The 24,567-nt window shown below is 50.2% G+C and overlaps 1 long non-coding RNA gene and 1 pseudogene across 8 annotated transcripts; one reads left to right on the plus strand and one right to left on the minus strand.

Annotated features, from left to right (window-relative positions):
* Window positions 1-4,248: 4,248 nt before the first annotated feature.
* LOC309622346 lies at window positions 4,249-22,432 on the minus strand. 7 transcript variants are annotated; one of them, XR_014240740.1, is made up of 7 exons: window positions 22,417-22,432; window positions 21,921-22,052; window positions 20,854-21,075; window positions 6,343-6,782; window positions 5,944-6,160; window positions 4,983-5,199; window positions 4,249-4,483 (listed from the first exon to the last, which is right to left on the minus strand). It is a non-coding gene; the product is annotated as an uncharacterized lncRNA (long non-coding RNA). The 7 variants fall into 7 exon arrangements; XR_014240741.1 differs by lacking the exon at window positions 22,417-22,432 and having other exon boundaries at window positions 5,944-6,030; window positions 21,921-22,152; XR_014240742.1 differs by lacking the exon at window positions 22,417-22,432 and having other exon boundaries at window positions 5,071-5,199; window positions 21,921-22,152.
* On the plus strand, window positions 15,305-19,562 carry LOC309622344 (dipeptidase 2-like; annotated as a pseudogene). Its single transcript has 6 exons — window positions 15,305-15,352; window positions 15,608-15,710; window positions 15,886-16,075; window positions 16,376-16,445; window positions 16,566-16,741; window positions 17,861-19,562. The product of its transcript is annotated as a dipeptidase 2-like (transcript).
* Window positions 22,433-24,567: the final 2,135 nt, after the last annotated feature.

The following is a 24,567-nucleotide window of genomic DNA, read 5'->3' on the forward strand; positions in this document are numbered from 1 at the left end:
TGAATGAGTCATGAGGCCTTAAGTTCCAGTTCTCATTGTACTACTTTCTACCTGGGTGAACTTGGGTTCATCCCTTTTATTTATATGGGCCACTATATTAGTCAAGGTAGTGGGTGGTTTGTTGTTTGGTTTTTTTTGTTGCCTGAGACTGAGCTACTGTCCCGATATCTCACTCTAAAACCTATAGAAAGAGAAGGGCTGTGTTCCTCCAGCTGTGGCACCTCAGGGTAGGGTCCTCTACCTAAGGCTCTGAAAAAGTAAGGAGGGCACAGTGCTACCTCATAGTACAAAAAGGTACATGAAAGACCTATGTTCTCCTTCCTCTGCTGCTGGCAGGCACTAAGATGAGGAAGAGATGCTCAGAAGGCCATGGCATGGTGATGGAGGAGTCCAGTCTGGCTGCGGCACCTTCACGACCTTAGGAAAACTGTCGGCAAGCTTTCATTAGAGTAGGTTCAGGCCACAACGTGCATATTCATCTTTCATCTGTTTAAACAAGGCACTAAATAGTAGGTGTCACTGGTCACTTCCTATTGAACAAAGCCTACAAGATTTTAGGTAAGCATCAAGACACTGATGTTGGGTCAGGCGAAGATTTCTTAGCTATGACACCAAAAAGTATATTGATAAAAGAAAAAAATAAGCTGGGCTTCATTCAGATAAAAAATAATGCATTTCAAAAGACACCATTAAAAAAGTAAAGACGTGCCATGAACTAGGAAAAAATATTTGAAAATCATATATCCAATAAAGGACTTGTATCCAATAATAACAAGCGTTGGCAAGGATACGGAGAAACTGGAACCCTCATGCATTGCTAGTGGAATTGTCAAATTCGAAACTGCTACTTTGAAACACTGATTCATCATATGACCCAGGTAATTACCCCTAGGTAACCACCCAAGTGAAATTAAAACTACATGCACACATCAGCCAGAGCGGCGAAAACGTGGAAACAAACCAAACGTCCATTAATTGGTGGATGGATAAATAAAATGTAGTATATCCATACTATAGAATATTCTTTGGCAATATGATACATGCTACTGCATAACCTCAAAAACATTACGCTAGATAAAAGAAGCTAGACACAAGAGACCACATACGGTATGAGCCCATTTATATGAAATGTCTACAAAAGGCAAATCTATAGAGGTAAGAAGTAAATTATCGGTTGAATGGGTCTGGGGGTGGGAATGAGAGTGATTCCAAATAGGCACAAGGTTTCTTTTGGAGGGTGATGGAAATGTTCAAAAATTAGATTACATGATAGGTGCATACAACTCTATAAATTCACAGATTTTACTAAAAACCACTGAATTGCATATACTTCAAAAGAGTCAATTGTATGGCATGTGAATTATACATCAATACAACTGTTTAAAAAATAAAGAAATTTAAAAGAGAAGTCAGGGACAGCCCTGACCCCAAACCTCACTATGAAATGTTAACATATTTACACAGAAATCTGCCACTTCTCCTGATGTCGCCCTTCCAGAAACTTGACTCTGAGGATGAGAAAGAACACGAACGAAGAGTAAGAGACCTCCAAACAGGGTCTAAGATAGCCGTGGCTCATTTATGCACTTTAGACTACAGGAGAAAATGGAAGTCCTCCCCTCGCCCCTACCCAGCCTGAGATGAAAACTTAATGACTCATAGGTACAAATGCAGGGCACCTAATTTGCAGCTCGATTATCTGGTTTTCCTCAGCAGCTACATTAACTAAGTGACAGTTAATACTGAGGATGGGATCAGAAGCAAACTATCAAAGCACAGGCCTCTGGGTCTGGTCAGCCCCTTACAACTTCACACCACTGAGGGCAGGGCAGCAACGGTACCCTGGTGGCCAAAAATGGTTATGACATCTGTTATCTGAGGCTGGAAAGAGAATCAGTTTCTCAAAATGAGGTCATCAAAATGGCCATGGGTATGCACCCATTTATGATACAGGTTCTCTTGCCTCACTCAAACCAACTGAATCAGAACCTCCAACAATGATACCTAAGAATCTGCATTTTTAACAAGCCCCCTCGATGATTCTTATGTTTTAAATTTTATTGTGCACAAGAGCCCTTTACTTAGAGAATATTAGAGATGGAAGGAACCTTGATGATCATCTAACCCAAAGTTCACATACTGTAGATGAAAACACTGGGGACCAACGATGTAACATGATTTTCAAAGATCAAATCGTTCTTTAAACTCTTTAAAAACAAAAACAAAACTATGTCTCTAGTCCTAAAAATTGTCAAGAATACTACTGACAAAAGAGAATATAAAATGTACCTTGGAAATATTTTCTTCAAAGATTGATGAAGATAACATGCTTCATCATTTAAAGGGATATGTTTCTGCTCTCAGGAAAATTAATCCAGAGCACCTCATTACCTGAAGCTGCCAACTAAATGAGTCATCGTAACAGTTAAATTATTTTTTCCTTGTTGGTATGTTCAGTTTAATTATTGCCTTTTTTCCCCAAACCTACCTCCCTTGAGAAAATGCATAGGTTATTTGACCCAAAACACTAACATTCTTACAGATCACAAGCATTAAGTCATCATTTCCTCTGAAGCCACATCTCCAGGGCTGCAAGTCATATTTTTCTATTAACGCAGCCTGAATTCTCCTGTGCGTGGGTCCTAAATCATGAGCTAGCAAGAGGGAGGAGATATGGGGATATATGTATATGTAGAGCTGATTCACTTTGTTATAAAGCAGAAACTAACACCATTGTAAAGCAATTATACTCCAATAAAGATGTTAAAAAAAAAAAAAGATTACATTCTATTGGAGGAAAACAGTCAATAAACAAATATACAAATGAATTAAAAAAAAAAAAAAAAGTGGGTTTCTGTTTCCAGGGGCCTATTTAGCCAGTGGGTTCATCCCCCGAAACCTCAGGCTCCCTTTCATTATTCCTGCTTGATCCTGCCTTTTGATAATTTCCAGTCAAGCACTGTTGTCTTATTTTCTGCTTTAGACAAGCTTAAGGGAGAGTTTCTTAAGTCACTTGACCAAAATATATTTTGGAGCATGGAAAGAACATAGTTTCTTTGTTTTTGGGGGGGTTTTGTTTTCACAAAAGGATTACTTGGATTCAAAATCTTGTTCACTGACTTGTTAATCGTGATGTAGTGACCTGACAAATTTCTCAGCCTGTTAGAGGCTTTAATTTCTTTTTCACAAAATGTAAAGAATAACACCTACCTTGCAAGGTTTTTTGCAAAGATTCTAAAAAACACGTAGCACGTAAAATAGATAATATATGTAACACGAACAGTGTCTATTGTATATATATAATTGTCAATGAAAAAATGTTGCCTGCCATATCAGTAAACAAAGGATGTTGCAGCCATCAAGCCATCACATTATAGCCGCCCCAAGAGTGAACCCTGAGGAAACTCAGGATGGAAACAGGATGCCCACCATCTAGCAGTCAACTGCCACAGCCTCCCCTGATGGTGCACCCCGAGGGAACACAGGATGAGAAAGCACAGGATACTGGCCCACATAGCTGAGGTGCATATCAAAGGAAGGATTTCAGTGAGCCCAGACTTTTGCATCTTCCCATACACAGAAAAACACTAAAAAGTCATTAACTCGAGATGTCTGGTTTTCTTTAATTAACAGGAATCTTTCCATGTTCCGATTACCTGGTCTTTGTTGCAAAAACTCCTATAGTTGATGGCTCCTCCCTCTCCTTTTTGGATCAGTCCCTCAGAGAGAGCTGAGAGGCTGTGTCCCAGGCTTAAGTCCTCAGTTTTGCCCACCCAATAAAACATATTTCTCAACTTTGAGGTTGTGCATTTTTTTCAGTCAACATCATATATATGTTAAATATACATATATAGAATATATATACACAAATATACATATATATTAGTGTAGGGGGTAAAAACATGGACTTTTCCTTGTTATTTAACCACTCTGAACCTCAGTTTCCATTTCAGCAAAATAGACATATTAACAGGTCCTAAATCACAGTGTTGTCAGAAGGGCTAAACACACATAAAGCATGTACCCGCTGTCTGGCAAACAGTAGGAGCTCAACAAATGTTGTCCAATGGCAAGGCAGCCCTCAAGAGACCAGCGGTCAGTACGTGGTGGATATTATGATTATTGTTCATTTCTTTCAGGGGCAATCTGGAAGCGCAGAGGCAGAGGTTTGGAGGAATTTTAGGGGGTCCACACAATACACCCAGGTGGGAACAACACAGATCCCCTGAGTGGGGTTCGGGGAGCACACCTCAGCAGCCCTGGCCCTTCCTGCTCTCTCAGTTGGGAGGGTCTCAATGCTGGACTTTGTATTTTCAAAAGATGGCCCGGGCCTTCTTCAGAGAAGAGGAGGTGACAGACAGCAGGATGATGGCTGATGAAGGTGTGGGATGATGAGCGGAGAGTCAGCTTGTACCAGAAACATCAACACTCAACCAATGCCTGGCTCTACTTCCTCACCTGTTGATTGATGACTAGGCTTTATCTAGTTTCAGGACGAGAGTAAAACACAAGGATTCGAAATAGAGTCACAGGTGTAGAAAACAAACTTATGGTTACCAGGGGGGGAAAGTGGGGAGGGGAGAGGGATAAATTGGGAGATTGGGATTGACATATACACAACACTACCTATAAACTAGATGACTAATCAGGACCTAGTGTATAGCACAGGGAACTCTACTCAGTACTCTGTAATGACCTGTATGGGAAAAGAGTCTAAAAAAGAGTGGATTATATGTATATGTATAACTGCTTCACTTTGCTGTACACCCGGAACTAACACAACATTGTAAATCAACTATACTCCAATAAAAATTTAAAAAAACACACGCAAGGATTCTCCAAAGATCTTATGTTTGGACCTGATTCCTAGATCTTCTTCTGGGAATTGGGGGTGGGAGGAGAGAGAGTAAAGGAAACAGTGGGGTGGGGCGGGGGGACGTGCATAGGGAAATGAGCGCTTCATGGTGGAAGCACTGAAGCACCACAAAAGGAGTCCCATCGATCCTGGAGAAATCCCCTCACGTCCCCTCCAGGAAAACTTCAAAACTCAGGACTGTCGATTCAGCGCACCTGAAAAAAACAGAGCAGATGGACGTCAGGACCCCGTTGGGATCCTGCAGCTCCATGGCTGCGGCCCCAGCAGTTTTGAGGGCAAACAGCTTACTCCAGAGTATTGATCCAGCCACAGCAAGGTGCAATCTGCTTAAAAAAAAAAAAAAGAAAAAAAAAGTCTGTTTGAGAAATAGACCCACAGACACAGAAAACAAAATTTCGGTTACCGAAGGGGAAAGGGTGAGGGGAGGGATAAATTAGGAGTGTGGGATTAACAGAGACACACAGATATATGATATATGTAAAATAGATGAACAACAGGGTCCTACTGTAGAGCACAGTATTACTGTGCTCAATATTACTCAATATCTTGCAATAAACGATAATGAAAAAGAATCTGGAAAAGAATATATATATACATATGTATGTATGTATACGTATGTATGTGTGTATGCATAACTGAATCACTTTGCTGTACACCGGAAACCACCAACAATGTAAATCAACCATTCTTCAGTTTAAAAAAATAATTTAAAAATAATTTTAAAGTCTGTGTATGTACAGCAACCCTACCCCGTCAAGCCGGGAAGACGAACAGCAGTTAAGCGTAGACAGAGGCAACCCACCACATTGTCCCCAGCACGCAACTCCAGACATGGTCAGAAGCCTTTTACTGCCTGAGAGTTTTAGCACATGAGGGGGAAGCTTTTCAACTCAATTAGCATTCAATGGTCCTGATGCTCAATCACAGGGATCAGCTGGGAAGTTACTAAAGCCATTACCAAGGGCTGGAGTCGCCAGCTGAGTTTGAAATGTCAGTGCCTTTCCCCTGACACCACCTCCCCTCTTCCCACTGTCCCTCCCAATCAGAGGTCCTGATAATTTGGTAACCTTTCACAACAGCAGGCAGTCATCCTTCAGTCTTGGGATCAGGGACTCTGAAATACCCAAGGAGTCAATTACAGCTTGGCTCTGTCCCTGGGAAAAGAAAGCAGCATCCGAGAGGTGGAAGGAATTGGGGTCCTGGGCAACGCGGGCACGTGAGTTCCGAGGCGCCTTCTCCCAGATGCTGCCTGCATCCCACCAAAGCTTCCGAGGAGACCACAGCCTGTAGGGGTAGAAAGAAGAGCCTGGGAAGACCCAGCTCAAGGTTGCTCTAAGCAAAAGAGAATATGAATGGAGAATTGTCTCGAATTAGAGGAGGATTGCGGGAATGTAACCCTTTGTATTCTAAAGACCTGACAGTGAATTGGTAGGTAGGTAGGACCTTGGCTAGTTGTTAATCAATACCCATTGGCCCTTTCTCTTTGCTGCATCCAGATTCCCTTCGACAGCCCCCTTGCCTCTGGGTGGGGCCCTGGGACGAGCCCTGACCAGTGGACCATGCGCAGAAGTGGCTCTGTCCTCTCTGGGCAGAAGAGGCCAAGAGCGTGCGTGCCTTCTCCAAGCTCCCTTCTTCCAGCGCCGGGGCTCCGAGGACCTGAGGAAGGTGACGCCACAATGTTGAAGGACCCTGAGTCCCTCACATCTGCAAAGAACAGAGTCTCCCACTCCAACCCTAGCCAGTAAATCGAGCAAGAAAGAAGACTTGAACCTGTATGGATGAAGAATGTCGCCTGCCCTATCAGTCAACAGAGTGTTGCAGCCATCAAGCCATCATCAGCCATGGCAGCCATCCCCGATGGTGCACCCGGAGGGGATTCAGGATGGAGAAAAGCAGGATGCTGGCTCTAGATAGTTCAAATGCACATCAAAGGAAGGATTCCAATGAGCCCAGACTCCTGCCTCTTCCCGTACATAGAAAAATGCTAAATTCATTGACTTGAGATGTCTGGTTTTTCTTTAATTAACAGTAATCTTTTGATGTTCCGACTACCTGGTTGTTTGGGGGTTTAATGTTTTGTTTTGTTTTGTTTTTGCAAAACTCCTATATGTCCTGGTTCCTCCCTTCCCTCTTCAGTGCAATCTCTCAGAGCGATCTGACACTGCCTCCCGGGCTTAAGTCCTCAGCAAGTCCACCAAAAAAAAGAAGATTCTCAACTTTTAGTTGTGCATTTTTTTCAGTCAACACCTGCTAAGCCACTGAGATTTTAGGTTGTTTGTTAGTACAGCTACCATCAGTTATCCTGACTGACAAAATGACATAATCAGAATTACAAACAAAAATATCCATCATATATATATATATATATATATATATATATATATATATATATATATATATATTTATAAACAACAAAATAACTGAATTAACTGTCCAAAAAAGGGAGCTGGTTAAATAAAGGATGGTACACGATACAGCCGTTAAGACACGTCTTTAAAATGATGCTAATGACATAGGGATACGATAAAAAGTGAACTTATTGTTTTTTATACTGCAGAGTAGTAACCAAAAAGTAATTGTAAAATAATTTAAGTACTTTGCTTAGAGTCTTTGAAGGGGATTTATGGATCACAGATTTTTTTTTTTTAATTCTCCCTTTCCCGTCTTACCACAGCACTTGCTCCCACACTTCCTTCTTCAAATATTCGTGCACAAAATCCCCGCCACTAGCCTACTTACCTCTAGCCTCCCCTTCCTTTTTTCCCCCAATACTGTACCCCCAAAACTAAAGGACAGTCCACCATGCAGAAAAGGAAGAATAGGTGGAAGGAGGGTAAGACTGCTAACAGTCATACATCAACAATGCTCACCCAGAACCTCTGGCAAAAGGAACTTCATTTTTCTACATCTTTCCAGAATCAGAATCTTGCTCACCTCTGGCCCAGGCTCAAAGGGAGCTCTTGTCGTCAGAGAAAAATTAAGGAGTTCTCCACTGCCTGTGAAAGTAACTGACGATGCTTTCTGATACATTGCAGGCACGGAGAGAGAGCATGTTTAGCTTAGTCAAGGCCTCTTTTATGACATGGAAAGAAAAGAGGTCAAAGTTACATTAAAATGAAGAATCAAAGAGTTCTTTGATTTTTGAAAGAAATCATTAATTGCATGACTTTTGATCAGACTGCATGTCTTATCAAATCTGGAGCTCATACTTGCACGTGGATGAATAATACAAGAGTCCCCACAAGATCCCTCTCCTCTGCAGCCCCATGTTTTTCTCCCTTTGGCTGGTGACAGTGGTTTTGTTCCTCTACGTGAGTTGGATGGGTTGGGAATGTGTCACTTTGAAGAGAAGATGCCCTAACACCTGTCCATAAAAAAGGCAGAGTTCTGGTTACCTCAGCTCTCCCATCCATTCTGGGCACCCACTCAGGGCTCCAAAATGATCTTGTTGGCTGGGCCTTCACAGTAGATAGGTGTGAATTAAATGACGAAGCTCTGGGCTGCGTCAGACAGAGGGGGCAAATCATAGTGTCTGATAGGACAGGTATTTTGCCTGTTTTTAAATTTCTACACAATGGGGGATCCTTTTCTAGGCTGACCCATCTGGAAGTTGCTTTCCCCGCCCCCCCCCACCAGGTATCAAATTCAGCCTCAACAGAACATGGGCCCTCAGAGATGCCACAAACATAGAGACCCCAGAATGAGAAAAAGGAGAGCGCTGTAAACCTGGATCTCAAGGAGGACAGAAACAGGCATTTTGCAGACAGCATGAAAGGAAAGCACAGAAAATGACTCCACTTAAAACAGAATTTTGAAAACAAAAAACAAAAAAACAAAAAACAGAATTTTGAGCTACAACAGCTCCGGGGACTTGAATTCTCTCCAGTTAGTAAATACATAGTTTGCACCATCTTACCACAGAATAATCTGAGATAAGATGAGAGACAGGGTACTAAAGATCGACAAAACCTAGATTTTGAGTGAGGAGGACTCTGAAATGGGCAAGAATAGAGACATCTGCACTCAATACAAAAAGCTGAGAGTTTTGTCCACCCTTGTGAGGAAGGTATTAAGAACCTCAGTAAAGGGGCTTCCCTGGTGGCGCAGTGGTTGAGAATCTGCCTGCCAATGCAGGGGACACGGGTTCGAGCCCTGGTCTGGGAAGATCCCACATGCCGCGGAGCAACTGGGCCCGTGAGCCACAACTACTGAGCCTGAGCGTCTGGAGCCTCTGCTCCGCAACAAGAGAGGCCGCGATAGTGAGAGGCCCGCGCACCGCGATGAAGAGTGGCCTCCACTCGCCGCAACTAGAGAAAGCCCTCACACAGAAACGAAGACCCAACACAGCCAAAAATAAACATAATAAATAAATAATAAAAATTTTTTACAAAACACCAAAAACATAAAATCTGGAAAAAAGTTGAACACCTATATACGCCCTGCAGACTTTACATTTAGTATTTTGAAGGAAAAAAAAAAAACAAAGAACCTCAGTAAAAATGATTTAGAGTCTTCAATTACTCCTTTTCTTAGTAAAAGTGGAGGGAGATAAACAACCTTAGTAATCGTTACGGATAATATCCGGACTATGGGTGTGTCACTGGCAATCTCAGAAAGTGGGTCTCTCTTGCCCTCCTGGGGCCCCTGGGGCTGTGCCAGCCCACCGGCACGCCCCACGTGGGGTGTCTGCTAGACTAGGGCATGGGTGGGGAGGCCCAGGTGTGAGGGGCCAGGTAGAGTACCTCTGCCTCCCCCCTGATCTCCTCCACAAAACTGCCCCTCCTCCTGAAGCCTGACCCCCAAGTCACACGTTCCTTATCATGACCTCACTGGGTAGTGATGACCTCACCGGCCTTCTAACAGTTTCCATGGCCGCGTAACTGCCAACGTGCTGCCCTCAGAGAAACTTCCCTGACAGTTCTCCACCAGATACCAATCTCTTTGGTTGTCTGAGTGAGAATGTGTGACTGGATCGTCTATATTAACTCAGACCTGTGCTCTGTTCCATGGGTGGGCAGTGCGGCAGGTACACCGAGACCGCCCGGAGGCATGGTGTACACACAATCTCACCTGGCTGCCTCATGTTCCTGTGGGGTTTGCCCACTACGTATACCTGAGCGCGTTCCCAGCTGTAAGTAATACCAGTGACCTGGGACACCTTCAGGGACCCACAGTGCTCACTGCTGAGGACAAGTGAAAGGTCATCCCTGGACAAGTGTGCAGGATGGTCCTGATCTTTATAAATGTAGCTTCCCCTTTGGGCTACAGGATGCTTCCATTCAGACCCTTTCCTGATTGGCCTCTTAGCAAAAGACAAGTGCATTTTTGTTGGCAAATGGTAAATGGAGCAGTTTGAGGAAGAGGGCCACTCCTGAAACACACCTTCAAACCCAGGCACCTCTGTGCTGTCATGGAGACATCTATATCGGTGCCCTCAGACACATCCCATCCTGAGCTGCTGAGTACTAGGGGAGAGGGTGGTGCCATATTGATGGGAAGACTGGAAGCACCAAGAGGGATGTTGAAGTGCTAATGAGACTGGGGGGCTGAGGAGATGGTGTCCCAGGAGGCTGGGTTGATGTGAGCCTAGACTTGGTACCCAGAACGCGGTTCTCAGTCTCCTGATCACTCTGCCTCAGTACTTGGCCTTGTTCTAATCTACATAAAAGTATCAGAGGGCTAGAGTTCAGTGTGGTGGAAACAGGCAGTATAAATGGGGCCCAAGAGGGGTTGCCAAGGTGGGAGGGGTTCTTCACCAATTTACATTAGATTATTTTTTTCCAAAACTTGAAAGACATTTCCATTAAAGCCTCAGAAGTGACAGACTGCAAGAAATGTTTTCTCTGTTGTGGAAGGGAGAGATGGAGAGGCTCATGATTGCAATGACTTTCGGGTTCTACTGTTTTCCCTGGAAACGGTGAAGAGACTTGCTCATGTGCTGCAGCCGTAGGCTCTAGGAATTGCTTTTGCAGCCAGTGTCCCTTCCCTAGGGACTCATAGAGGTGATGGGCCAAGGCTGTGTTTTGGATGTCAAGTCGATTAAAGGTCTTCAGCCAGAAACTGGGAGAGACATGAGAGAGGGAAATTCTGGCAGGAGACTGTGTACAGCAGAAGTGACTGATCAGTTCTGATTTTCTTTGCAGCAGCAGTGGCTCCCGTTTCTCCTCCTACCCCTGGTCAGTACCATGTCCCCTACCGAGGGTGTGGAGAAACGCAGTTGGGCTGGCATGGGGAGACATACTGCCTGGTTGGTGGCTACCGGGCCTACGGGGATGTTCCTTTGGCCACGCCAGCAACGGTGGAAGCAGAGAAGCCAGTTCCCAGACGTGCTCCCAAGAGAAAGCGCGCTCTGGAAGAGTCAGACGAAGACCTGGGTTGCCCCAGACCCAAAATCCGGCGATTGGAGCATTCAAGCAGCTTCGGACTAGAAGGTGCTTTGATTCTCAAGCAGGGTGGCCCAACCTCTGGGCACATCCCCTCTGCAACAGCCCCAGTAAACCAATGTCCCATCCTTACTTGCTCAAGGTCGGCAACAGGGAGTCCCCTCCTAAAGAAGGTTCTCTCGCATTGCCACTCTCTCAAAGGCTGCCCCCAGTGTGGTTCCCTCCTGTGGGCCTGATCAGCCTTAGGGCAGAGTTGTCTCTTTCCTTCTCTGAGTCGGACCAAATCGTCTTAGTAACACCTCTTCACAGTGGTGACCATGTGTTTCACGGGGGCTGCTGCTGAGCCTTTATCTCATCCTTTCACGGTGGAGAGAGGGAGAATTATAATGATTTTTACTTCTAGGGGAGAGGGTGGTGCCATATTGATGGGAAGACCGGAAGAACCAAGAGGGCTGTCGAAGTGCTAATGAGACTGGAGGGCTGAGGAGATGGTGTCCCAGGAGGCTGGGTTGATGTGAGCCTAGACTTGGTACCCAGAACGCGGTTCTCAGTCTCCTGATCACTCTGCCTCAGTATTCGGCCTTGTTCTAATCTACATAAAAGTATCAGAGGGCTAGAGTTCAGTGTGGTGGAAACAGGCAGTATAAATGGGGCCCAAGAGGGGTTGCCAAGGTGGGAGGGGTTCTTCACCAATTTATATTAGATTATTTTTTTCCAAAACTTGAAAGACATTTCCATTAAAGCCTCAGAAGTGACAGACTGCAAGAAATGTTTTCTCTGTTGTGGAAGGGAGAGATGGAGAGGCTCATGGTTGCAATGACTTTCGGGTTCTACTGTTTACCCTGGAAACGGTGAAGAGACTTCCTCATGTGCTGCAGCCATAGGCTCTAGGAATTGCTTTTGCAGCCAGTGTCCCTTCTCTAGGGACTCATAGAGGTGATGGGCCAAGGCTGTGTTTTGGATGTCAAGTCGATTAAAGGTCTTCAGCCAGAAACTGGGAGAGACATGAGAGAGGGAAATTCTGGCAGGAAACTGTGTACAGCAGAAGTGACTGATCAGTTCTGATTTTCTTTGCAGCAGCAGTTCCTTTGGCCACGCCAGCAAAGGTGGAAGCAGAGAAGCCAGTCCCTAGACATGCTCCCAAGAGAAAGCGCGCTCCGGAAGAGTCAGACGAAGACCTGGGTTGCCCCAGACCCAAAATCCGGCGATTGGAGCATGGTGCCAGGAGGTAGACCCCACAGCATCTTGCTGGCTGAGGCACTCTGAAGAGAGGGCAATGGTTTAACTGCCTAAGGCAGCGAATGCCTCTTCCTGCAGTGACCCACCCCGTCCCCCCACTGCCCACTGCCACAGATCACAACCTGCGTCGTTCTGTCTGAGCCTTCCTCAGCCAGGAGCCTCCTGCCACACTAAATGGCCAAAAGCAAGGAGCCTCAGAAACTGAGGTTTGAAATGACAGTCTGCCCTGAACATCCCAGGGCTGAAGCTGGCCTGGAAGAAAACGTGACGTTCCTCTGCTCAATCCTCAGGGGCCCCTTTGTCAGCTGAAGACAGAAAAGTCTGCACTCTGCGAGCCGAGAAGAATGCAGGAGCAGAGACAGGGTGCAGAGAAGCCTTAGCAGGCTACCACATGGGCTCCTGCTCTGAGCCAGTGTCAGCGGCCACCACCACAAACCAGGGGGGAGCTGGGTTTTTTGAAACTGAAAGCAGCAATCTGTGGCTTCCCAACGAGCCTCCTGCCTGGGGTCTCAGGAGGCAGGATAGAGAGACCCAGGAAGACCTGCTCCCTGAAGCAAGAACAGGATGGAGAGTCAAGCAGCACGCACCCTGCCCCGAGGTTCACATGCTCCTTTATTCCCAGCCCTTTCTGTCCCCAGGGGGGTCCCTTACTGCTCAATGTTTTTCTGTAACAGACTTCTAGGGTCGCCAGTGCTCACACTTAGGTCACTACCCCTGTGCTAGGCACTCCTGCTACCCAGGAAAGGTTCCAAAGGCGGAACAGCTCCGGGGGTGCCAGGGATCAGAGCAAAAACTGGAGAGGCTGGGGATGAAGGAGTTTGGGCACAGTCCCTAAAGCATCTCAGTGGTTGAGCTTCTGTGAGAAGGCACATCCCCTCTCTCTCTCTGTGTGTGTGTGTGTGTGTGTGTGTGTGTGTTGGAGGGAGGGGGTCCCCAGAGGAGGCAGCTAGGGGGAGGGCCTGAGGCTGGAAATGGGGAGTGGCGTGCGGCCTCTGAGCAAGCACAGGCACTTAGCCCTTGAGGTTTCTGGGAAAGCTAGAGTCACAAGGGCCTCGAGATAAGGCAAGTGTAGCAGCAGAACCCAGGTGCCAGGTCTTTCCTCAGAACCTATACTTCTTCACGAGGCCAGGCCTTCCATGCTGAGGTAGGAGGGATCCTGGCCAGAAGGTCGGCCAGCAGCCCTGGGAGGAAGGTTGCTGCGATGGGGGCTCTGCTGCCATGGAAATGACTTCATTTCCTTCCACTCAAATAGCCTACTGACTGGGTTCCTGCTCTGCTGAGGAAAAGGGTCGTTGACTCTCCCCAGAAGGTGTTCAGTTCACATCCCAAAAGTCCCTCTCTTCAGGCCCTGGGGAGGTGTAGCAGCTCCTGAGGGCGCTCTTTCCTGAGGCTGGCTGCCAGAAGTGTGTGTGGGGGGGGGGGTTCCTGAGAGTTCCCGGGTGCTGGTTGAAGTCCCCAGAGAATGGTCATGCAGGTTGGGGAGTCAAGTAGGTGGAGAGAGAAGGTCGGGGGCAGAGGGCCCCTTCCTGAATCCAGAGCTCACAAGGTTCCCCCCCCCCCCATTTCCAGAAACTCTCTCTTCCCCCACACCAGCCCACATGGCCCCGTACCGGGAAACCGGGAGCCCAGAGCACCTGTGGCCGCAGAGACACTGGCACGCAGCCCTCGGAGTGGGCGGGGCCGGCTGCAGGCAGATGGGGACGCGGTGTGCTCCCGGGAGGCCTCGGGCTGAAGGTGGCCCTCTGAGAGAAGCGGCCCAGCTTGGCCAGGAAGGTTAGAGGCGGGGGAGAGCAGCCTAGGGCGCCCCCTCGGAGCAGTGGGAGTGGGAAGAGGCGCAGGGGCGGAGGGAAGCCGCGACGGGAGGCGAGTGGGCTCTCAGCAGAGGCCAGCTTAGCCCGCGGGAGCTGCCTCGGAGCAGGGGGCGGGAGGGCAGTGCCGCCCCGGGGCTGCCGGGCTTCGCGGATCGCGGCTCTCCGCACACACGGCTCGCAGGGCCCTGTGACTCTGTATCCCCTCCCTCACCCCGCCCCCCTCGCGAGGCCGCGCCGCTGGGTGGCCTGTGTGGACGGGCACAACCCCATCGCCCGCCCCTCCCACACCCGCCTCTGCCCACCCGCCTGGCCCTGCGCAGCTTGCGGCCCGGGGGCCTCGAAGGTCCCCGCGCACTCAGCCAGCGGCCTCTGCTGTGTCTGCTGCTGCTGCTGCTGCGTCTGCTGCTGCGGCCGGGAACCCGCGTCCAGACCACGCCGGGCACCTCCAGCACCCCGAGTCCGCGGGAGCGCACGCGGGCCCTGAGGCGGGACTTCCGGCTTGTGGACGGGGGGGGGGCTGCAGTGTGTGCGGGCTGGTGGGGGCCGGTGGGGGCCTAGCCTGGCCCTGGGCAGGGGAGGAGGTCCGGAGCATGCAGAGCTAGTGGGGAGGCTCCCTCACACCACCCCTGGATGTCCTCTCCATCATCTATGGATGCCCTCCCCCTTCTCTGTCATCCCCTCCCTGGTGGGAACCCCTCAGCCCAGGCCTCAGCTGCTCCTAGTATAGTCTGTGTGACAGTGTGAGGTGGGGGACCCCCAGGCTGGCCCAGGCCAGGCAATGTGTCCTGCCTGATCCCAAGACCTAAGGAGCCCACCCATTTGCCTTGACCTCCCTCCAGCCACAACGACATGCCCCTGGGTCCTGAGGCAGTTTTACCACAATGGGCTCCAGGATGTTAATCTGTGCAATTTCAGCCATGGCCAGACCAGCTTGGACAGGCTGAAAGACGGTCTCGTGGGTGCCCAGGTACCAAAGGGACACACAAGGTGCCACCATGGCTGCTGGGGAATGTGGGGCAGTTTGGGGGCCTCAGAGACCACAGGTGAGTCACACTGGAACTAAGTTACCATAGTGGCCTAGAAAGTGCCATGCCATGGATGCTGGGGGCTACAGGGGTCACAGTGAGCCAACCTGACGGGCATCCAAGTACCACAGAAAAAGCAACGCATTCCATGTGACTTCTGGGCACAGTGAGTGCTGTGCCAGCTGAGGAGGCTATGAGAAGCCCAAGGAGTTCCAAAGCCCAAACCGAGCCCTGGCCTTCCCTCAGTTCTGGTCAGCCTACGCCCCATGCCAGACCCACGAACGGGATGCTGTGCGCCTCACCCCGGATCAAACTGACCTCATCCGCCTCATGTGTGCCTCCTATTCTGAGCTGGAGCTTGTGACCTCACTTAAAGGTAGACGGGGGACTTGCCTGGTAGTCCAGACGTTAAGACTCTACGCTTCCACTGCAGGGGGCTCGGGTTTGATCCCCGGTGGGGGAACTAAGAGCCCTCATGCTGCGCGGCACGACCAAAAAAAAAAAAAAAAAAGGTAAACAGACTGGTGGTGGTAGGTGCTAGGGACTTCAGTAAGCTACCCCTGCCTCTGAAAATGATCATCTGACCTACCTGCCCCCAGCTCTCAACAATACCCGGAAGTTGGCTTGCCTCATTGGTGTGGAGGGCGGCCACTCACTGGACAGTAGCCTCTCCATCTTGCGTACCTTCTATGCGCTGGGTGTGCGCTACGTGACACTCACCCACACCTGCAACACGCCCTGGTGAGCGCAGTGCAGATGGTAAGGGCCCAGTGAGGCAGGGATCTGCCCAAGATCACGCTGGGGCCCAAAGCAAGTTTACCCCTGGGATCCGCCCTGAACCTGGGGTGGGGAGGGGAATGGAGGTTCGCAGAACAAGACTGAATCCCCAGAAGGGCCCTCCTACTGCCAGGCACAGCCCAGTTTGGGTCCCTCCTCTTGCACCAGGGAGTTGCAGGTGTAGACGGTTCGACAGAACCTCTTTCTAGGCTCTTGTAGCCAAGTCATGGCCACCAGTCAGACTGCCTCCTGGCCATCCTGCAGGGCACAGAGCTCAGCAAAGGGGATCCACCCCTTCTACAGCAATGTCAGTCGGCTGACCGGCTTGGGCGAGGTAAGGACCCGGGTTCCATACCCTGCCCCACATGAATGTACAGCCCCGCCTGTTCCCTCCAGATAAATGCACACAAGGTAAATGCAGCCCTGATGCCCTCTCCCCATCCTGTCCCTGCAGAAGGTGGTGGCAGAAATGAACCGCCTGGGCATGATGGTGGACTTGTCCCATGTCTCGATGCTGTGGCACGGCGAGCCCTAGAAGTGTCACAGGCACCTGTCATCTTCTCCCACTCAGCTGCCCGGGGTGTGTGCAAGAACACTCGGAATGATCCTGATGATATCCTGCAGCTTCTGGTGAGAGACTGCCCTGGCCCTCAAACCTAAAGCAAGAGGTTCAAACCGGGAGCCCTTGAACCCGAGCCTCTTCTCCCTCAATTTCCTCAAACCCCAGGTTAAGTATCTTCTGCCCCCAAAACCCACGGTCCACAGCCCCTGAACTCCTGAGCCCTAGGTGGGGGTCTAGGTGGTAAGATACTCCACCACACCCGGAAACCCAGGGCCAAGACACCACCCAGACCAGGGCTGCGGCTCCTCCATTCACACAAACCCAGAGAGGAGACGACTCTGACCTCAACACCTTCCTCACAGGGGCCGAGAGAGTGAACAGGCAGCTGGCTGTGCTGGGGGCCAAGCTGACTGTCCACCGGTCCGCCCCTGCAGAAGAAGAACGGTGGCATCGCGATGGTGCCCTTGTCCGTGCGGGTGCTGCAGTGCAACCCGTTAGCCAACGTGCCTACTGTGGCAGGTGAGCCTCACCCTGGGCTCTCTGAAAACTCTGATTTGGAGCTGAAGCTGGGTCCAAACTTGGGGAGGACTTCAGAAGAGCCCCAGTGGCTTGACCCTCCTGTTGGCAATAGGTACAGCTCCCAAAAACCCAGTAACGGACGGTACACAGCACCTTGGTGCCATGTGGAACTGGAGCCACGGAATCAAAACTGCGGTACTGATGGGTAGCAGGGAGGCTGTCAGACACAGAGCCCGGGTGCTGCCCATCTGTGCCTCTGCAGGGGCTCCTAAAGCGCACTGCCCCTACCTCTGGCCAAGGGACTGGACAGCTCCTTAGGTCTCTGGGGTCTTCATCAGTTGTACTCTTGTTCCTCTCTCATCCTCCACACCCGGGGAAAGGAGCCCCCACAGGTTCTCAAGGAGACTGGGAGGCAGGGTGAATCGTGGGTGGGAAATGGCCCAAACAGGGGGCTCTGGGGTCCACTCCAAATCTGAAGTCCAGTCTAGAGCCAGCTGGGATCACTTCAGATCAAACCTCAGGGCCCTCGAGTTGGTACTCTCGGTGCCAGGCCACGAAGGAACTGGACTGTTTGGCCTACAGGCTGCAAAAAGGGGAATCAACAGAGGCCAGTCATCACCCCCACCCCTGCCCTGGAAGCCCCACACTGCTGACTTCCCATTCTTCAGATCACTTCGACCACATCAGGGCAGTCACTGGATGCAAGTTCATCGGGATTGGCGGAGATTATGACGGGGCTGGCCGGTGAGTGCTTCCCCACGGCTTGTCTCGGGCTGGCTGGGCAGCAGTGGGGCTTTCACAGCCACCGTGCCCACCACACTGTGGTCCTCATGGCCTTGACCATAGCCTCAGGTGTGCTGGCCCAACTGGTATCTCCCCTCTCCCAGGGTCTGCTTCCTGGGCTCTCCTGTCTGCTTGGCCCTACTCTAGGTCATCATATTTGTCTAAAACACCACACAGAGCTCATCTGCCCAGCATCTGCGCCCATCCAGTGCCAGCAGACCCACGGCCTCTGAGCAGACTCTTCGCAAGGTCTGGGCTGGGCTGACCATCGTCTCTGCCTGCAGCTGGGTCTGTGCATGCAGGGGGGTCAACCCAGTTCTTAAAAAGCTTTTCTTCTCTTTATAAATGGAGGCAAAAATTGCATTCAGTGAAAGGCATAGATCTTAACAGTACAATTCAATGAGTTTTGACGAATAGTCGAGGCGCTCTTGGGGCCTTCCTTTGAAGGATGAAGAGCAGGAGTGAATCATTTACTCTCTCCAAGTCTCCATTTTCCATATCTGACCAGGGCTGGGGTTCAGTGGACCCTGGACACATAGGGCTCTGGTTCTGACTCAGGACCAGGGAACAGGTCTGAGGCCCAATAGCTGGCTGGCTGGCGGCCACACAGGTTCCCACAGGGGCTGGAGGACGTGTCCATATACCCGGTACTGATAGAGGAGTTGCTGAGGCGTGGCTGGAGTGACGAAGAGCTCTGGGGTGTGCTTCGAGGAAACGTGCGGCGGGTCTTCAGACAGGTGGAACAGGTATGCTGGGCTGGGCAAAAGAGTAGCTCTGAGCAGGTGGTCTGAGCAGGTGTACGTGGGGGTGCTGTGAGAGGTGCTGCCCGCTGACTGCCGCCTCCAGGTACGGGAGGAGAACGAGGGACAGAGTCCCTTGGAGGATGACTTCCCAGATGAGCAGCTGGGCAGCTCTTGCCGCTCCGTCCTCCCACGTCTGCATCAGAGAGAGGATCTGGCTCCAGACCAGAAACTAACCAGAGCTGCGGTTCGTGGGAATCCCATTTTGTCACCTAAGTGGTCATTCTCAAAATCTTGCCCCCACATGGGCCCAGGCCTCACAGTTATTGCTGCCTTCCCAGTCCTCATTGTTTGGCTCTGGTGATCCAGTTAATCCTGCCAGATGTCACTTTGGCAGCCACAGATACCCCCCAAAGTTTCCTTGCATGCGAGCACAAACATTTCCTATGTATTATTCTCTTCTGATAATTCTTTCAATGTATCCCTTCTGGCTTTGTGCAAAGCGATTCTTTGTTTTGTACACGGGGACCACATCTGGGAAAACATCGCCGCACCCTCATAAGTGACAGGGGGAGACCCGAACTGGCCAAGCCATGACAGGAGCTCGCCGCTGCTGAGCTCTACAGATCCCGCCCCTTCCACACAGTTCGCCAATTCCGCGGCGAGCTCATCTTTCTTGATGTTCTTCCCTTAGGAGACGTGTACAATGCAGCAGGATTCTCAACCCGTTCCCCGTGGTCACTTGTGCTAGATGGAGCTTTGCAGTGTTCTGTGCCGGCCGTGGGCCGCTGGTGGAACACTGTGTGACAACTGCCTGCACAGGACTTCAGGGTTCATGAAAAAATGTCTGTCTTCCCAGCCTGACGCTGCTGAAAACCACGCTTTCCAGAGAAGGAGAGAGATCCAGCTGGTCCACACCTGCATACACATTTGTTGACATGTGCAGAGGACAGCAGGCTCTAGCAGGACCCACATCAGCCTAAATTCAAGAACTCCGGTGCCAGCCCTTGACAGCAGCTGAAGGGGGGTTTACAAGAGATGCAACCTCGAACCATACCCTAGGCTGAATCAGAGGTGCTGTTGGAAGAAATAGGCCGTTGTGTCACTTTCCCGAAGAGTTTGGCCACGAGAAAAGTCCCCCAGAGCCCAGCACTGTGGGAGAGGCCTCACCCACAGAGCAGGGCAAGTGTCCCAGGCAGGGTGCCCCGCGCCCGGCACCCCGCCAACGCAGCAGGAAGGTGCCCCCCCTACGCCCCAGACAACGGGAGCTCTCCCTTCCTCAATAATTGAGCTTCTCATCCAAAAGAGGTTCTCTTCCCACCCAAACATTAGAGCTTCTAAATATTTCAGGATCCCTGGGTTGTAGAGGGTCACTCGCCGTGCCCTTTGGATAAATGAAGCCAACGTCAGCTGCTTCTGGGCTGGCCTTGAACAAAACCATCAAGATGGAAAATCTCTGCTCCTGCCCTTCCTCCCGTCACCCCCCGTCAAGCCTTTCCTGCTGCATGCAATGACCCGGCTCTTTTGTGAGCAGGTGAAGAACACCCACGGTGCGTGCAGTTCTGTGGTCCCTGCAGAGATGAGGTGGGTGCGGGGGACCCTCAACCATGCTGGCCTCTGCTGCCATCCCCAGGGCCCTTGATGTGGGCTTCAGCACAGCACAGCCAGCCTCAGGAGGCCTGTGGGACCACTGGGGCCCCGGTGGCGATCCCCTGGATGTTCCTGGGAACGCTCCCACGACTCCAAGGCCAGTCCTGCCAGCACCCAACTCCACCAAGCTGGCACTCCTTACCTTTTCCGGATTCCGTTCGCAGCTCCCTCCTCATACGCATTCTCAAAGCTTCCAAGAGGGGTGACCCCACTTCTCTGCTACAACTCCACCCTGAAGGCAGCCCCCGCCTGACAGCACCGCCCGCCCCCCCCCCCACCCCGGCAGGGCAGCCCTGAGTAGCTGCCCCTCCACGTGCACTGTCCGTTCCCAGGTCCCACGCCAGCCCGCCGAGGGGTGGAGCCTCCAGGAGAGCCGCTGTCCGCTCGCACTGCCCCAGCATCACCACCGCCACTTGCCGCCACTCTGCACTTGCCTCCTGTGTGCTTCCCCACCCCGGTCCCCTGCGTGGGTCCCCCGCTGCGCGTACACAAGCCTGTGCAGAGACAGAGCACAGCCACCAAGTCTGAGCCTCGCCGCTGACGTCTGTGCTTGGAGAGGCTGGAGGAAGCTGCTCCCCAGTCGGCTTCACCGCAGGGTCCTGGTACCCAGTCTGCCTCCAGCAGGGAGGTGATGGGACCCCACGGAAGGATGCCCAGAAGCTCTCCCGGCCCGCGGGGTCTGGGGCTGTTCAGCTCTCTAATGCTGGGTCCTTCGGAGATAAAGTCTTCAGTCACCTGCCTGGGCACCCCATCCCCTCTGAAGATACAAACTCAACCTCCTCCAGGGTCTTGGCCTGGAGGGAGGAGCCGCCCAGGGTCAAAGCCCATCCCTCTCTCTTCCCACCTCTAGACCTGTGGGAAGGGCTCAGGCTAAACTCCCGGTGCCTCTTCTCTCAAACCCTCAAATGATAAGAGAAGAGGTATGTCTGTCCACCTTGCAGGGTCCTTACTCCGCCTGCCAGTAGGCGACATGGTCCTGGAGGTGCTTCTTAAACTGCCAGTCTCACTGTCTTAGCCTCAGAGTTACACACGCCCAGGAAGGACCCCGGGTACACGGCGTCCCGTTACTCCCAACTCTACTCCTGAGCGTCAGGGTTAGCTGACAGCAGGCGACAACCCATTTCAGGGATTTCTCATTTCCAAGGGCTCTTGAATGCAGAAAGAGCCCTAAGAGTCAAAGGAATTTGGCTCCAGTGGTGAAGTTACAAGTCATCTGGCAAACACTTACAGCTGGAGGGCCAACTAAGCACCCCCTTAAATCTCACCACACAGACTCTGCTGATCCGGGCTGGCCGGTGTGGTTCTCCTAAGGTTGCTTGTGCTATCGATCATCTTGCTGTACCTCCCAGTTAAAGATACAGCCTTAGGAAGATGGCTGGACCCAGACCATCAGGCAATCATATTTACCCATTGACCTACCCTCTTCCTCCCTCCTTCCTCCCTCGCTTTGGAAGCTTTAGCGAAACATATTTCACTTCCCACTTTACAATGAAATCAGTAGCCTCTAAATAATGCACCTTGCATGGATAGGAGGGCAGGCAGTCTGCACACACACCTGTGCTGGTCGCTCTGCCCAGTGAAAGGGAGGAGCAGAGTATTCCCCAAGGGGCTTTCTCGGAGCTTCGGAGGCTGAAATTTGAGGGTTGACGGGGTGTACACGTCAGGAAGTGAAAGAGAGAGACTCCAGCTGCGGGAGAGGAGGGGAGAGACTCTCAGTGGTCTTCCTAGGTAGTGAGCTGTCGGAGCGAGTGGCATTCCTCCCCATCTCGCCCATGAAACTGTAAACACAGCACACGTCTCTGTGTCCTTTTCCTAACAATGGATTATTTTTTAAAATCTTTTAACTCTGTGTGTTGTTGTACAGGAGGGTCACTGAGGGATATATTTGAGGCTAGGACCCCTAACTCCATGAATAGCAAAGTTAATATCTGATGCAGCCAGGACGTTGCAAAGCCTCTTGGGACCCCAGGCACCCAGGATCGCTGTGCACGGAAGAGCCAGCTGCCCATTCGCTGCTCATCCCCCTGCAGGCTCCCCTGTCACTTGCTTACCTGGCCTCCTGTCTGGTATGTTCCCTGTTGCAGCTCACGGTGCTTGACTAACTGAGCCCGAAGCATTCAGAGCCTCTTCTGCTGGGTGCTGAGAGCACTGATCCCAAGAGCTGCACCACCAAAACAGGATTCTAAGGGTCGACAAAATGGGAAATCTCGCAGTTTATCCTCTTTCTAAGGACCCACTGTACTTTTTGTTAGTAAAGCCTCTTAGATAACCTTTAAGAAAGACACCTGGGTTTTTTTCCAAACTCACTCAACTTTTCCCATAATGAAATTTTTATTAATATCCCGCAGACTTGTGCTTCACAAAAACACTCAGGAAGTCTTTTCCAGAAGCGTATAGGTCGTGTCTGCAACAGTAGTTCTCGTGCAAATGCAGCAGTGAACTTTGCATGACTGTTTCAAGGATGTTTAATGAAAGCCAAGGGCATGATTCCTAAAATGCAATTCAGTGAAGATAATTATACAAGGAAATAAACTAATATGGTTCAAGTCATTGGCCTTCTGGTAGACCAGTGAGAGGCATCTGCCTCAGACTGCCTACAGGGGTGGATGGGGCGGGGGACCTTGGATGGTCACTCCTAAAGGGCACTCCTCTCCCAGACTTTGTAAGTACTAAACAGCCCACAATTCGAGGTTAGACTCTCAGAGGGAAATCAAAAGCACTGTTATCTTGCTTTAATAATTGAGGATAGGATCTATATGCTTTGGAGAGGAGAAAAGCAAATGGCAGAGATGCCATCCAAGTAGGAAACTTGGTGAGCTAATCAGTATTCTCCCCTGAATGGAAGTCTCTATCCTCCTCCAGGACTGAGGCAGGGACGGACTTGCCTGAGGTCATATAGTGAGTTGGTAAGAGGAGAAAGTCACATCCAGTTCCCAGACTCTGTTCAGTGATTACTCACCCTACCAACAACCCAAAGACCACAGCTCTTCTTGAATATCTTGAACTGAGTTGTGGGCTTGTAAGGTGCCCAGAAGTTTTGTATGGTTTTGTTTTATTTCTAGTAAGTAGCTGGAAGTCTGAGACCACGGTTGATGCACAACCAGAGGAAAGGGAAGGAAAAGAGGAAAAAGTACATGAAGTGCGTCCTCCTGAACTCTTGCTATTTTGGTTTCAAACTTCACTTCTCCGTACTCTAACCATGAAAATACCGATGGTCATGGTGATGGCAGTGGCTGTGATTTACTGAGCACCCACTCTGTACTCTGTCCCGTCTTAAGCAGGCTCTCTTGATTCTCATGCTGGTTCTGTCTCATTTTTCTGACTTTTAAACCTTGGAATGTCCCACCCACTCCTCTTCTCCATCCTCACTCACTCCCTTGATGATCTCATGCAGCCCCAAGATTGTTAATGAACTACGCACTGATGATCGTATCCCAGCCCCGGCCTCTCCCGGGGCCCCGGATGCTCACACGCCTCTGTCTACCCATCACCTCCACTTGGGTATCCAACAGACTACTGCTGCTTAATGCGCCTGAAGCCAAATTCTTGGTTCCTGCACCCCACAACCAAAGGGTTCTCCTTTCACCCAGTTCTCCGTTTCAATATGTGACAACTCCAGTTTACCCATCGTTCAGGACAAAATCTTTTTTTTTATTGCAAAAGTGTTGTTTCTTTTTTCTTAAATTTTTATGGGAGTAGAGTTGATTTACAATGTTGTGTTAGTTGCAGGCTTACAGCAAAGTGAATCAGTTATACAGATACGTATATCTGCTCTTTCTTAGACTCTTTTCCCGTACAGGCCATTATAGAGTATTGAGTAGAGTTCCCTGTGCTATACAGTAGGTCCTTATTAGTTACCTATTTTATACACAGTAGTGTGTACGTGTCAATCCCAATCTCAGGACAAAATCTCGAGGTGTCTCTTTGTGTCTCACTATTCACCCAACCCACCCCTCATACTAGCTCATCCTACAGGTTCTACCTACAGAATATTTCCAGATTCTGACGGTCACTTATCACCACGACCACTGCTGAAATCCAAGCTCTCTTCCTCTCTCACCTGGAGATGCAGTCACCTCCGACCTGGTCTTTTGGCTTCTCCACTTACAGTGTTGTTGTTTTCTTTATTGGAGTATAATTGCTTTACAATGTTGTGTTAGTTTCTGCTGTACAATGAAGTGAATCAGCTATAGGTATACATA

The sequence above is a fragment of the Balaenoptera borealis genome (genome assembly GCF_965194805.1).
Source record: "Balaenoptera borealis genome assembly, contig: HAP1_SCAFFOLD_2208, whole genome shotgun sequence".
In the NCBI taxonomy this organism is placed as follows: Eukaryota; Metazoa; Chordata; class Mammalia; order Artiodactyla; family Balaenopteridae; genus Balaenoptera; species Balaenoptera borealis.